The 15,018-nt window shown below is 45.4% G+C and overlaps 1 pseudogene; it reads left to right on the top strand.

The window, feature by feature from the left end:
- Positions 1–15,018, top strand: part of LOC115142231 (protein PTHB1-like) — a 159,976-nt pseudogene that overhangs the window by 55,163 nt on the left and 89,795 nt on the right.

The raw sequence follows: 15,018 nt of genomic DNA, 5'->3' as shown, positions 1-15,018 counted from the left end.
AAGTCTGGTCGCCCTAAAAGTGTTTAGTCCTGTATGTCTGCCTAGTTGGGATCCATTTTTCCACTAGCCTACTGTAGGTTAGTAGAGGAGTGCTTCTACACCTGCATTGCTTGCTGTTTGGGGTTTTAGGCTGGGTTTCTGTACAGCACTTTGAGATATCAGCTGATGTACGAAGGGCTATATAAATACATTTGATTTGATTTGATTTGAGTTGGAGATTATAGAACCACATTTTGAAGCACATGTTGCCCTCACCATTAAGATGGCTGTAAGTCATGACAGCTAAAAGATTAGTTGGGTGATGTACGTAACCATGGCAGTCATCACAACGCAGCAGATTAAACACACACACCGTGAACCAGCGATGACTCGTGTGTTTATGCCACGCTTTTTGTCTCCCACACACAGAAACCTGGCGCTGCTCTCCACCAGTCTATCAGCAGCCTTCTGCTGTGAAACCCAGGCCCCTAACCACACACACAAACACACACCACTCTACCCCACCTTACCCCTACCTGACCCCACCATGGTCGTGTTTGGCAGTCAAACCTTTTTAACGGGACTTTTGACTCATTGAATGATTTTGTCCAGAATGACCGGATTTGGCCCGTACTGTGTCTTGTTGAAGTGCATAGTGTCGTGTACACACACACACATACCACATGTTTTTGTTTCTCTCTCCCTCTGTCTCTCAATCTACTATATAGCTATAAACTCCATCTTCATCTGTCTCTTTGAGTCCCACTCTCTCCTTCTCCTCCTCTCTCTCTCTTGTCACCTTTATCTCTCCATCTCCCACACGTTTTTAGCTTTCTCTCTACAGATCTCTCTCTCACACTCACTCCCTTCCTCTGACGTCTTGTCCGTGTGTTTTATCCTGGGTAATGGGGAGCTGGAGCTGCCCAGTTAGCCTCTGTGTTTTGGAGTGTGTGAGTTTGGCACAGACCAACAGACCAATGCCCATGTGTCTTTGATTCTTTGACTGTGTGTGTGTGTGTGTGTGTGTGCCACCGCAGGATGCTCTGTTTAGAAACGCCATCCCTCCACTCAGCTTGGCCTGTCCTGGGTTTGTGGGGGAGGCAGCGCCTTCTGATTTTTATTGTTATTTCAATCTTTATTTGTCTCAGATGGCAACCCAGTACCCCTGTCCACCACCACACTACCTTCTTTGTTCTCGCTTTCTCTGTCTCTCTCTCTCTTCTTTCCCTTGTTACAGGTTTGGTAGTCTGATTTAAATCACTAAATAGTGAATTTCTAGGTAAGAGCAAAGTATTCCATTAATACACAAGTACAAACTGACAGTAACCTCCCCCACACACACACACACACTAACACACACACACGCATGCAAACACGTCAAAGAGATGGCATGCACCTAGCTTTGATCCTAGAGAGCTGCGGTGTCTGCTAGTTTTCAACCTTACCTCATAATCATCATACGATATAGACCTGGGAAACCTGGTGGATTGTTAAGCCTGTGTGCCAGGTAGAAATCTAAACCAGTCAACTGGGCAGCTCTCAAGGACCCCCCCCCCCCCACACACACACACGGATATGATAGTAGTTGCAACCAAAAAGTGTTAAACAAATCCAAATATATTTTATATTGGAGATTCCTCAAATAGCCACCCTTTGCCTTGACAGCTTTGCACACTCTTGGCATTCTCTCAACCAGCTTCACCTGGAATGCCAAGGCTTTCGACTCTGTCAATCACCATATTCTTATCGGCAGACTCAATAGCCTCGGTTTCTCGGATGACTGCCTTGCCTGGTTCACCAATTACTTTGCAGACAGAGTTCAGTGTGTCAAATCGGAGGGCATGCTGTCCGGTCCTCTGGCAGTCTCTATGGGGGTGCCACAGGGTTCAATTCTCGGGCCGACTCTTTTCTCTGTATATATCAATGATGTTGCTCTTGCTGCGGGCGATTCCCTGATCCACCTCTACGCAGACAACACCATTCTATATACTTTCGGCCCGTCATTGGACACTGTGCTATCTAACCTCCAAACGAGCTTCAATGCCATACAGCACTCCTTCCGTGGCCTCCAACTGCTCTTAAACGCGAGTAAAACCAAATGCATGCTTTTCAACCGATCGCTGCCTGCACCCGCATGCCCGACTAGCATCACCACCCTGGATGGTTCCGACCTTGAATATGTGGACATCTATAAGTACCTAGGTGTCTGGCTAGACTGCAAACTCTCCTTCCAGACTCACATCAAACATCTCCAATCGAAAATCAAATCAAGAGTCGGCTTTCTATTCCGCAACAAAGCCTCCTTCACTCACGCCGCCAAGCTTACCCTAGTAAAACTGACTATCCTACCGATCCTCGATTTCGGCGATGTCATCTACAAAATGGCTTCCAACACTCTACTCAGCAAACTGGATGCAGTCTATCATAGTGCCATCCGTTTTGTCACCAAAGCACCTTATACCACCCACCGCTGCGACTTGTATGCTCTAGTCGGCTGGCCCTCGCTACATATTCGTCGCCAGACCCACTGGCTCCAGGTCATCTACAAGTCCATGCTAGGTAAAGCTCCGCCTTATCTCAGTTCACTGGTCACGATGGCAACACCCATCCGTAGCACACGCTCCAGCAGGTGTATCTCACTGATCATCCCTAAAGCCAACACCTCATTTGGCCGCCTTTCGTTCCAGTACTCTGCTGCCTGTGACTGGAACGAACTGCAAAAATCGCTGAAGTTGGAGACTTTTATCTCCCTCACCAACTTCAAACATCAGCTATCCGAGCAGCTAACCGATCGCTGCAGCTGTACATAGTCTATTGGTAAATAGCCCACCCATTTTCACCTACCTCATTCCCATACTGTTTTTATACTGTTTTTTTTATTTATTTATTTACTTTTCTGCTCTTTTGCACACCAATATCTCTACCTGTACATGACCATCTGATCATTTATCACCCCAGTGTTAATCTGCAAAATTGTATTATTCGCCTACCTCCTCATGCCTTTTGCACACATTGTATATAGACTGCCCATTTTTTTTCCTACTGTGTTATTGACTTGTTAATTGTTTATTCCATGTGTAACTCTGTGTTGTCTGTTCACACTGCTATGCTTTATCTTGGCCAGGTCGCAGTTGCAAATGAGAACTTGTTCTCAACTAGCCTACCTGGTTAAATAAAGGTGAAATAAAAAAAATAAAAATAAAAAATGCTTTTCCAACAGTCTTGAAGGAGTTCCCACATATGCAGAGCACTTGTTGGCTGCTTTTCCTTCACTCTGCGTTCCGACTCATCCCAAACCATCTCAGTTTGTTTGAGGTCGGGGGATTGTGGAGGCTAGGTCATCTGATGCAGCACTCAATCACTCTCCTTCTTGGAAAAATAGCCTTTACACAGCCTGGAGGTGTGTTGGGTCATTGTACTGTTGAAATCAAATGATAGTCCCACTAAGCGCAAACCAGATGGGATGGCGTATCGCTGCAGAGTGCTGTGGTAGCCATGCTGGTTAAGTGCATCTTGAATTCTAAATAAATCACAGACAGTGTCACCAGCAAATCATCCCCACACCATAACACCTCCTCCTCCATGCTTTACGTTGGGAAATACACATGCGGAGATCATCCGTTCACACACACCACGTTTCACAAAGACACAGCAGTTTGAAACCAAACATCTCCAATTTGGACTCCAGACCAAAGGACAAATTTCCACCGGTGTAATGTCCATTGCTCATGTTTCTTGGCCCAAGCAAATCTCTTCTTCTTATTGGTGTCCTTTAGCAGTGGTTTCTTTGCAGAAACTGTTGTTTATCTTTGCTTATTTGAGCTGTTTTTGCCATAATAAGGACTTGGTAAAATACCATCTTCTGTATACCACCCCTACCTTGTCACAACACAACTGATTGGCTCAAACGCATTAAGGCATTAACAGGCACACCTGTTAATTGAAATGCATTTCAGGTGACTGTCTCATGAAGCTGGTTGAGAGAATGCCAAGAGTGTGCAAAGCTGTCATCGAGGCAAAGGGTGGCTACTTTGAAGAATCTCTCAAATATATTTGGATTTGTTTAACAATGTATGAGTAGGTGTTCTAAAACCTTTGACTGGTAGTGTATGTAAAGTGAGTCTTATCTGATGGTCCTGCTTCGTAGAGAGAATTTTAGCGTACAGCAGAGAGGCTTTGAATGGATTGCTCTAACAGACCCTACACGGGAACGTGACCTAAGTCTTGACCCCAAAAGGTCAAAGGTGGCCATTTAGCGCCCTGCTGATCTTCACCTGAGATCCCTAATGGGTCTCTGCAAGTGTCAGTATGTGCCCCCACACACACACCCTAACACTAAAACACTACACCGTTTAATACTCTTGCACACACTCTCTCACACACATGCACAAACATTCTCTCTTTTACAGTCTCTTTCACAGTCTCACACATGCTCACACACACAATGATTCTCTCAGTGGAGCGCGCACACTCTTTGCACCCCAAACACCCTCAACACACTTTCCCTCTCTTGCTCTCAGTGTGTGATGTGCATTACCCTGCCGACCCTTCTTGACCCGTATTCTCCCAGGGGTGGGTGGCCGAGGCCACCTAAGGTCAAAGCGAAATGTCTTCCGCTTAACTCAGGCCCCGAGGGAAGGAGTGAGTGGGAGAAGGAAGGAGAGGGGGGAAGGAGATACGAGGGGGATTTGTGTCCTGTTCCTTTGTTGTTATTGTTGTTCTACGCTGGGTGCTAATGGTGTGGTAACACTTAGACTGTCTGGTCACTATTTGCTCGCAGGGTCGTGGGGTTAAAAGCAAGCCTGCCCCCGTTTTTGAAAAGGAGAGTGATGGAGGGAGAGGGCTCGTCACGCTGTCAGAGCGTCTGACGGAGCGCAGAGAAAGTGCCGGCCCTTTTGGTTTGTCTGCCTCTTCTCCCACTCCTTAATTTTTCTTCCTTTGACGCTCTCTCCCCTCGTAATCTGTTTCTTCCTTTTTTTCTCCACTCAGCCACCGTCTCTCCTCTCTGGCGCTGTGTGTGCTCATGTTGAGGATTCTTGTCCGACGTTGTTGGAGTTGGAGTTGGTGCAACAGAACACACTACCCCCCTGGGCCCCGTGTCAGCAGGAAGAGCCGGGGACAGAGAAGAATACAACGAGAGAGATGGAGAAGAGGGAAACAAACGACCTGCCAACCTGCACGCATTTTGAGGTCAAAGTACGCTGGTACGAATAACACTCCTAAAATACCAATATGGTGTAATTGCAGACTGCAATTTGGGGTGTTTCTTGATGTGGGTGCTCCTGAATATCAGGAAACGCTCATTGGTGCCTGTGATTGGTCAGTTCCGGTTTTATGAGATTGATGGTTTTTCAACACAGATGATTTGTTTCATAGCAGGTTAGGATAACTAGCGTGGCATGTTGGGAGAATTAACGTGGCAGGTTATCTAAATTAGCATGGCATGTTAGGAGAATGAGGTTAGGAAAAGGGTTAGAGTTCGCTACAATACTACAGTTGTCAACAACTGTCGTCCCCAATGGGAAACATTAACGGCCACGGACCAACGGCGACCATCAATGGGTGTAACTTGACATCAAACAGAGATCTAAAAAAAAAAACGCCCCTAATTGCGCTAAAACCTTCCTTGACGGGAAGTTATGTTAGACTGTTAAATATTAGTAGGCCTGTGTTAATGAATCAATTCTTCATCTGTCTTCTTGATATCTCTGTATGTCAACAGTAGGCTGCTAATGATGTGATTATAGTCAGGTCACCAACGGCAACAAGGCATGTTGAATGAATGGTAGTCTAGTAGTCAGACCGAACTTGATGGATGAGGTCAGGGATGGAGATCTGGAACTAGCTCGTATAGTCCACTAGCTCGACCTAGTTCAGTTGTTTCATATTCCAAATAGCCTACAGTAAGCTAGACTACTACAGTAAGCTAGAGTACTACAGTAAGCTAGAGTACTACAGTAAGCTAGACTACTACAGTAAGCTAGAGTACTACAGTAAGCTAGACTACTACAGTAAGAAAGACTACTACAGTAAGCTAGAGTACTACAGTAAACTAGACTACTACAGTAAGCTAGACTACTACAGTAAGCTAGACTACTACAGTAAGCTAGAGTACTACAGTAAACTAGACTACTACAGTAAGCTAGAGTACTACAGTAAGCTAGACTACTACAGTAAGCTAGAGTACTACAGGAAGCAAGACTACTACAGTAAGCTAGAGTACTACAGTAAACTAGACTACTACAGTAAGCTAGACTACTACAGTAAGCTAGACTACTACAGTAAGCTAGAGTACTACAGTAAACTAGACTACTACAGTAAGCTAGAGTACTACAGTAAACTAGACTACTACAGTAAGCTAGACTACTACAGTAAGCTAGACTACTACAGTAAGCAAGACTACTACAGTAAGCTAGAGTACTACAGTAAACTAGACTACTACAGTAAGCTAGACTACTACAGTAAGCTAGAGTACTACAGTAAACTAGACTACTACAGTAAGCTAGACTACTACAGTAAGCTAGAGTACTACAGTAAACTAGACTACTACAGTAAGCTAGAGTACTACAGTAAGCTAGACTACTACAGTAAGCTAGAGTACTACAGGAAGCAAGACTACTACAGTAAGCTAGAGTACTACAGTAAACTAGACTACTACAGTAAGCTAGACTACTACAGTAAGCTAGAGTACTACAGTAAACTAGACTACTACAGTAAGCTAGAGTACTACAGTAAACTAGACTACTACAGTAAGCTAGACTACTACAGTAAGCTAGAGTACTACAGTAAGCTAGACTACTACAGTAAGCTATAGTACTACAGTAAGCTAGAGTACTACAGTAAGCTAGACTACTACAGTAAGCTAGACTACTCCAGTAAGCTAGAGTACTACAGTAAGATAGACTACTACAGTAAGCTAGAGTACTACAGTAAGCTAGAGTACTACAGTAAGCTAGACTACTACAGTAAGCTAGAGTACTACAGTAAGCTAGAGTACTACAGTAAGCTAGACTACTACAGTAAACTAGACTACTACAGTAAGCTAGACTACTACAGTAAGCTAGAGTACTACAGTAAGCTAGACTACTACAGTAAGCTAGAGTACTACAGTAAGCTAGAGTACTACAGTAAGCTAGACTACTACAGTAAGCTAGAGTACTACAGTAAGCTAGACTACTACAGTAAGCTAGACTACTACAGTAAGCTAGAGTACTACAGTAAGCTAGAGTACTACAGTAAACTAGACTACTACAGTAAGCTAGACTACTACAGTAAGCTAGAGTACTACAGTAAGCTAGAGTACTACATTGCATCCAGTAATTGAATTATTCTGATGTTTTATTTTCTCCCCAAACAAAATGAAGAAGCCAGTTTACATTTTCACTAGACTGTCCACATAAAGACCCCAATTAATTAGAATAATAATAAATGTAACCTAGAAAAAATGTGAAAGTGTCAATGAGACCACCTCAATTTAATTTAGTAGGGTGTCCAATCAATAACGCATCTTTTGACCAATGGGTAAAATAACTTGTGTAAATAATTGTGTAAATAATCGTATAAGAAAACCAATGGTCCAAAAAAGGTGCATTTGCCTAAGGTTTGAGCAGTGTGGGTGTCGCGTCACCTCACTGACGTGGTAAAATTCTCAGTGGTGGAAAAAGTACCCAATTGTCATACTTGAGTAAAAGTAAAGATACCTTAATAGAAAATGACTCAAGTAAAAGTGAAAGTCACCCAATAAAATACTACTTGAGTAAAAGTCTAAAAGTATTTTTGTTTCTAAATATACTTAAATATACTAAATATAAAATGTATTTAATTGCAAAAATATACTTGAGTATCAAAAGTAAAAGTATAAATCATTGCTTATATTACGCAAACCAGACACCACCATTTGTATCTGTATTTTTTGACTGATAGCCAGGGGCACACTCCAACACAAAGACATAATTGACAAACAAAGCATTTGTATTTAGTGAGTCAGCCAGACCAGAGGCAGTAGAGATGACCAGGGATGTTTGGGTTAATATGTGTGTGAATTGGACAGTTTTCTAATCCTGCTAAGCATTAAAAATGTAATAAGTACTTTTGGGTGTCAGGGAAAATGTATGGAGTAGAAAGTACACTATTTTACTTTGGAATGTACATTGTATTTTTACTTAAGTATTTTACACCACTGAAAACTCTTCATGGTTGGCAGGTTTCAGACAAGGAAAGACAGACAGATTGACAATGAAAATGAAAAGAGGGCGAGATGGTCTGTGAAATCCCTTCACTACAGACAGAGAGAGAGAGAGCAGGACACAGACATACAGAGTGCTTGATATGTGTGTAGTGGGGAATCCTGGCACACACCCCTGGCTCAGTCACCTGTGCTGGGCCTACTCTGCTCTGGGCTCCATACGTCACGCCCCATTACCACACCACCTGACGCATGGTCGGTGTGCCCATTCAAACAGGGCTGTGTGTAACTTGTGTGTGTAACTTGGCTCGACCTCTCACCAAAGCCATTAGCTGAAATCTGGCCTTTCCTCCCAGGCTGTTTTTGTTCCCCATCTACCTTCCCTCTCTGACTCTGTTAGGGTATTAGAACTGGACTCAAATCATCACCCTCCTCTTTGTGCCACAGGCACCCTTTCTCTGTGTGTGTGTTAAGAGTTGTCTGGTTAACGTTGTTAACCCTGCTGTCTTCACCTCTGGTTGAGATGTTTGAGCGTGTAACCATGTGTGAGACTGAGAGTATGTGACTGGGTGTATGTTTTTAGGCCTGGGTAGTCTGAGTGTTGAGAATACTGTTTCCTGTCCTTTCCACACTTGTTACAGTGCTGAGTCGTCATGTGTCTGTGTTTTGACTGTATGTCTAAAACGGTGTTATTATTATGTTTTTTAAAAATATTTTTTTACAGGTGTTGGGTCTACCTCTGTGGTGGCGTTCTCTGCCTTCCTGACTGGGCCGTATCCACCAACAGACCTGACAGGAGACGTGGCCGTATCTCAGAGTTCTCCTGCAGGTACACACACTGACAACCTCTTAAACATCTCATGTCTTTCGACAACCTGTCGGAAATATATCACACTTGCCTCATCTCTCTCATGAATTGATGCTTTTACGTTTCCCTGCCTGTGACTTATCTTACGTCCACAGACGTCTGTCTGTAACAGCTCTGACATCTGGCTAACAGTACTGACGTGTGTCTGTTACGAGATGGACTGAGAGTAACACCGCTGATCGTTGGCTGTAACAGTACTGACATCTGCCTGTAGCAGCCCTGTACCCTTTAAAACCACTGAATGGGTAACAGAGGACTGAACTGTATCCCTCGAAGCATCTGGTTCACGGCAGTATGTGTTTCTGGAAGACATTACTCTCCCCTCGAACCAACAAAACCCCTCTTTATTTCAATTAAAATGTCATGGGGTTTTATTATTTCATTTGATTCAAAGCGGCTCACAAAAAAAAAGCGGCATTTGTACTATTGTTTCCCTTGGACTGTCTGTGTTGGCAGCGTCTTGTGGAAAGGTTCCCTGAAAGCACATTAAATGTGAAATGGCTTGGAAATATTGAGGCGTTTTTTTGTAATTTTATTGTGATGCTAAAAATAGCGGGGGTGGAAAGAGAGGAGTCTGGAGTTTTTCACAGGACCTTCCAGAGATGGCTGCCCTGTGTTTTGATCGGTAAGACATTACTTAGATCACAGGTAGGGTTCACAGTAACAGAGAGAAGAGATGAGCAGGGGAAGGAGGGAGGCTACACAGGCTACACACACACACACACCTGTGGATATATGACTGTTTAGTGGACTATATTTCTCTCTGTGTGTGTCAGTGTGTGTATGGATGTGTTGGCCCGCTGGCTAGGTGTTAGACAGAGCGGTGTTAATCTTCATTAGCACTCTCCTCCACTCCTCTCCTCTGAATGCCTGGCTGGAATGGGAGGAATTCAGCTTTCTCTCTTTCTGCCACTGCACCCAGAGGCAACGATTACAACTCTGTTACTGTCTTACACTCCCATCAAAGGGATTTGCGGTAGTGCTCTCCCACTGTCCACTATCTAATGTAGTAGGGCCATGTTGGGGGCCATCCACTGTCTCAATGATTTCACATTCATTTTTAATCACACCAGCCTCTACGTGTAGTGTGTGTTTGTTTGTGTGCATATCTCTTTCTATTTCCCCTCTATCTGTATATTTGTCCTGTGTTCAGTTCCATTTGACCTGTGCTAAATCTCTGCCCCGCTCTCCTCTCCAGCTCCTCTCCTCTCCAGCTCCTCACCTCTCCAGCTCCTCTCCTCTCCAGCTCCTCTCCTCTCCTCTACTCTTCAGCTCCTCTCCTCTACTCTTCAGCTCCTCTCCCTCTCCTCTACTCTCCACTCTGCTCCTTTTCCTCTCCTCTCCTCTTCAGCTCCTCTCCTCTTCAGCTCCTCTCCTCTCCAGCTCCTCTCCTCTCCAGCTCCTCACCTCTACTCTTCAGCTCCTCTCCTCTACTCTTCATCTCCTCTCCCTCTCCTCTACTCTCCACTCTGCTCCTCTTCCTCTCCTCTCCTCTTCAGCTCCTCTCCTCTCCTCTCCTCTCCTCTCCTCTCCTCTCCTCTCCTCTCCTCTCCTCTCCTCTCCTCTCCTCTCCTCTCCTCTCCTCTCCTCTCCTCTCCCTCTCCCTCTCCCTCTCCCTCTCCTCAGCAGCCAGTGTGGCTACACCCAGCCAATGGAGGGAGGGAGGTGGCTGGCTTTCATCAGAGCTAACAAAGCATGAAATACACAAGCACAGCTCAGGGGGCATGCTGCAGTTTCATTCTCAATCTGGCCCTCATGGACTGTGCTGCTAGACTGCTAGAGGAATCAGTGGCACATGATTCAGTGTAGAGCTCATTCCTCAGTCAATGAAACACATTCAGCACCACCTTGAGTCCTCCAGCATTTAATTAACTTCACTCACTGTCAAACGAATGGCTGTGTAGGTGATTGTGTAGTTGAATGTGTGTCATTGATTATTTCAATAACAGCAGTTTGGCAGAATCATTTTTTGAATAATGTGCACCTTTTTTCAAATTGAATCATTATAGAATGAATCAGTCCACAGCTGGCTGATAATAGATTTTGCTGACTAGGACCATTCTGTCTCCTGAATTGATGTTAAGCTGAATGCGTTTGGCTGGTTGTCGGTTATTCTTGGCCGTCTGTAGCTACAGTAGTCGATGTCTCTGTTTTTAGACTGTCTATATTCTGTCAGTCTGGTACTTAAGCCTAGAAGGTCTGTTCTGTTATTCTGTCTGTCTCATTGTCTATTGTCAGTCTCAAGCCTGCTGTCTGTCTAAGGTGGAGCTTTTGACTTCTGAGAACACATTTAATAAAAGAGACAGACAGTGACTGAGATTACTTATGTGTGGATGGGGTGCATCAACAGGAGTCTACTTTCACCCGTCCAGGTCTTCATTTGGTGCAGATAAAGGAGAAGACACAAGGAGAGGACTCCACTTTCCAGAGAGATGAGAGGAAGGGAGGTGAGAACAGGGAGACGAGAGAGGTGGAACAGAGGAGGGAGAGAGACGGAAGGAAACGAGAGGAGAGGGGAGAGACTAAAGCGGGGGAAGAACTAGTGAGGGAGGAATGAAGGGCAGGGGTGTGTGTAAAGTGAATGAGTAGGCTCCAGTGTTTACGTGCCCTGAGCCAGGGCCCTCTAAAGTGACTGTGTTGTGTTTGTGTTTCCCCTGCTCTGCTGCTGGCCCATATGAAAGAGCTCAACCCTGCAGGTAAGTAGACTGGGATCTGCTCTGGGAAGCACAGGAAAAGCCCACAGCCCAATGTTTATGTTCCCGCGCAACTCGATATTGCTAGAGAGAGATGCGCGCGCACACACACACACACACACACACACACACACACACACACACACATATAGTTTCACATACACAGTTTTGGTTACACATACTGTACACATGGGTACGCCACGTACACATGCAGACACTTATGCACTTGCATGTACTCAAAACACACACACACACAAACACAGGCTACATGTTACGGCTAAATAGTTGGGGTGTCTAGTTCTGAGTAGCGTGTGTTTATTTCTGTCTGTCCGTGCCTCTGTCTGTTCATATGTGCTCTGATACAGTAGATGTCCTCCCTTTTGATCAGTGACACACACACACACACACGTTTCATCGCATCGATGACATCATTGCAGCTGCACAATGAACGGGATCCCTTACAGTCGCCCTGAGGTCAAATAAACAGAGTGGTCAGAGAGACTTAACACACACTCAGTGAGAAATCATGCAGAATGACTAGTGTTGGTGTAATCAGGCTGCTGAGGTTCCAGACTACTTCCATTATCCATTGAGAGAAGATGATTGACAGCACATGTTGCTGTGTGTGCGCTTAAAAGCAAAGATTTTAGGGAAAATGATATTACATACTTTGGAGAAAAGTAGCCCACTCTCATAACTACTACAGAAACCCTCATAGGCCTCATATCTACCAGTGACCCCATAGTGAGGTCAGGTGTGTCGACCAGGAGTTGGCCAACAGAGGGCAACAATGACAACTCAGGTGAGACATAATACACACACACAGCCCATGCAGGTAAATCATTGTGGCGAGTGAGGGTCGTAACTCTGCCGTGGCTGCCTGAGAATACACAGGGTGTCTGGGATACGGTGTGTGAAGAGGTGGGACCAGTTTAGATTTACAGGCAGGGCGTCCCCCTCTTCCTAACCACACACACACACTCTGTTTGTCTTTAGAGAGTGCCGACTAGTCAATGGCGGCTGGGAACCTGAGAGGGGAAAAATGTTTCCGCTAGTTCTTTCTGGTCGCCGTCTTCTCTCTTGCTATCATTCCCTCCTTCTCACTCCTTTCTTTTCTCCCTCCAGTTTTTTCCCTCAACTTCAGCCCCCCCCCTCCTCCCGTTTCTTTCGACCACACCCCTCATTGACGGCAGGACATTTAGTTTAGCTGATCCTGCAGCAATTGGGTTTAGTTGCCCATTGAAAGCATTTGAAGATTGTTTAACCATCACATTAATATTCTAGGAGTCTATGGGCCAACAGTGTGACTGTGGTCAAACGTCCTCTCGATTCGACACCCTTCAGTCGCCTCAATATGAGTTTGCACCGTTTAAAGATGCTTTTAAAAAGCCACATCTACAGGTTACTCTATAGAAAAACACAATGACAAGAAAAAGAGGGGAAGAGAAGGTTAGAGTGAGAGACGGAGAAAGGAAAGGGGGAAAAAGAAGCGAGGGAAGGATAACTGAAGAGAAGGAGGTAGGGAGAACACCTTGTCTATACTCTGAGTCCCTAAGGCTGTGATTTTGCACCTATATGTTAGTGGTTGCTGCTACATGAGCCAGGGCGATGTAAAGCCCCTACAGTACACGGCTTAGGTTACCTGGCCAGACATAACAGGGAAGGATTATACTCTCACTGGCTAGTGATGGGCCTGGAAAAGACCCTGCGCGTTCTCTTCTTCCTTCTTTCTCTCAGCTCTCTTCCTCGAGAGCGAGCGACTCTTCCACTATGCTTCAGCTTGAACACTTTTTCTCTCTTTCCTTCCCTTTCCGTCTGTCTTTCTATTAATCTCTCTCTCTTTATCACCTTTCCCAAACGTTTCGCTATTTCTCTTTTCTCTCTTGTGAAAGGATGGAAAACAGAGTAAAAAGGGAATTTCCCCCTGAGCAGTCTCTTGCTCTCTCTCGGTGTCTCTCTGTTATTCCAGCCAGGCTTCTAGCCAGCTCAGCATCTTCAGCCAACTCTGGAAGAGTTATGGTTGGGTACCTCGGCCTGTAATGTTCCCCAGTGCTGTTTTAGGAGTTCCCTTAACCAGAGATCCTCCAAAAACATCCACAACTCGGTTATGTGAGATGTTTGTGTTGAGTCTCACTCACAGATTGGCTTCAGTGTAGTGAATATGCATGAAGTTATCTCAATCATGTTATTGAATGTGATGGGGTTTAAGAGGAAATGTCTGAAGGAAAAGTGTTTTTAAGGGGATTTTCTATCAGATGTAATTTGCCTTTGGGGATATTTTGAAGCGAACACTTCCTAAGCATGAAACACAGAGAATCTCATTTCCAATAGACTGCCAATAGGTACTTATCACAGCCAACAGGAGTGACAAGAAAAAGGAAAAAAAGAGGGCATTTTCTCCCTACATCCATGGTTAAATGTCATATGCACCCGTCCCATCAGAGCCATGTCTTAACCACACACGCCCCCGTTCCATCAGAGCCATGTCTTAACCACACACGCCCCCGTTCCATCAGAGCCATGTCTTAACCACACACGCCCCCGTCCCATCAGAGCCATGTCTTAACCACACACCCACCCGTTCCATCAGAGCCATGTCTTAACCACACACCAACCCACCCGTCCCATCAGAGCCATGTCTTAACCACACACGCCCCCGTTCCATCAGAGCCATGTCTTAACCACACACCCACCCATCCCATCAGAGCCATGTCTTAACCACACACCCACCCACCCGTCCCATCAGAGCCATGTCTTAACCACACACCAACCCACCCGTCCCATCAGAGCCATGTCTTAACCACACACACGCCCCCGTTCCATCAGAGCCATGTCTTAACCACACACCCACCCGTCCCATCAGAGCCATGTCTTAACCACACACCCACCCGTCCCATCAGAGCAATGTCTTAACCACACACCCACCCGTCCCATCAGAGCCATGTCTTAACCACACACCCACCCACCCGTCCCATCAGAGCCATGTCTTAACCACACGCCCCCATCCCATCAGAGCAATGTCTTAACCACACACCCACCCGTCCCATCAGAGCCATGTCTTAACCACACACCCACCCACCCGTCCCATCAGAGCCATGTCTTAACCACACACCCCGTTCCATCAGAGCCATGTCTTAACCACCCACGCCCCCGTCCCATCAGAGCCATGTCTTAACCACACACCCACCCGTCCCATCAGAGCCATGTCTTAACCACACACCCACCCACCCGTCCCATCAGAGCCATGTCTTAACCACACACGCCCCCGTTCCATCAGAGCCATGTCTTAACCA

The sequence above is a fragment of the Oncorhynchus nerka genome, linkage group LG14, assembly GCF_034236695.1.
Source record: "Oncorhynchus nerka isolate Pitt River linkage group LG14, Oner_Uvic_2.0, whole genome shotgun sequence".
In the NCBI taxonomy this organism is placed as follows: domain Eukaryota; kingdom Metazoa; phylum Chordata; class Actinopteri; order Salmoniformes; family Salmonidae; genus Oncorhynchus; species Oncorhynchus nerka.
The sequence above is the reverse complement of the archived record's forward strand: the minus strand, read 5'-3'. Positions and strand labels throughout refer to the sequence as shown.